Source organism: Otolemur garnettii, unplaced genomic scaffold (genome assembly GCF_000181295.1).
Source record: "Otolemur garnettii isolate 467f Iridium unplaced genomic scaffold, OtoGar3 scaffold00032, whole genome shotgun sequence".
Taxonomy (NCBI): domain Eukaryota; kingdom Metazoa; phylum Chordata; class Mammalia; order Primates; family Galagidae; genus Otolemur; species Otolemur garnettii.
In genome coordinates, this window is record NW_003852427.1 from 9,426,456 (window position 1) to 9,427,434 (window position 979).

Here is a 979-nt window from a genome sequence, read left to right on the forward strand (position 1 = left end):
CTTAAGTGGAACTTTTAGCTGAGTCTTGAATAGGTAGGGCTTGTGGGGGAAATCTATAGTTGATTACAGCAACCTTGAGGGTTATTAATTAGGGGCTATAAAATGTTACAAAGTACAAAATAGTAGAGATTTTCTTAAGACATTTCCAGATATTATCTTAATATCTTAGATTTGGCGATGCAATGCCAACCTCATCTAGAGAACAGAATCCTCTAAGAGGTGACCCCTTCTGTGGACCAAAGGTCCTCACCTATGGCTGCGTGGCAGGAAGATTTCTTCATATGGTCTGGAGATCTTCATATAAGGGCCATAAAAGAAAGCATGGTCAAGGTTGGTCTGATAACCACAGTGTGTGAGTTCAGGCTATTAATTAACTTACTTGCACAGTCTAGTAGTCAGAAAGCACTGAGAAGAGTGAGGGGGAGATGAGAACAGTATGAAACCAGGTCCTACCTGGCTGGAGAAAGTCCAATGGGGCCCCTGTGGTAGGCAAATGGGTCAACAGAAGGACATCTTTGACGTGCAAACAGCCCTGACCCTTGTGCCAAGATGACAGGTACACCAAACTAATTGAAATGGAGTGAAATTAGTTAGGAAGAGCTTTCTGTAGGAGGCCCTTATGAGAAAGTTCATAAGAATTTGCTAGAAAGGGAAGGACCAGGCATTTCTCAGGGGAAAATGTAAAGAAAAATAGTGCAGTTCAGAAACTGTCACATTTTAGTGGATAAGCCTGGCTCAAACAGAAAGGGTGTGTTCAGGATCTTCAGAGAAGGACTTAAGGGGGCCTTAAACACCAAAACAAGAAGGGCAGATGCTATATGACAGGAGTTCAAGTGCCATCACGGGTGCAGGAAGTTTCCTAAACTCTCTCATCTACTACTTGTTATGGTGTCTGAGATGTCACCGAGCATCCAAGAAGCCTTTCTTTTTATCTCTCCTTCCTTCCTTCCTTCCTTCCTTCCTTCCTTCCTTCCTTCCT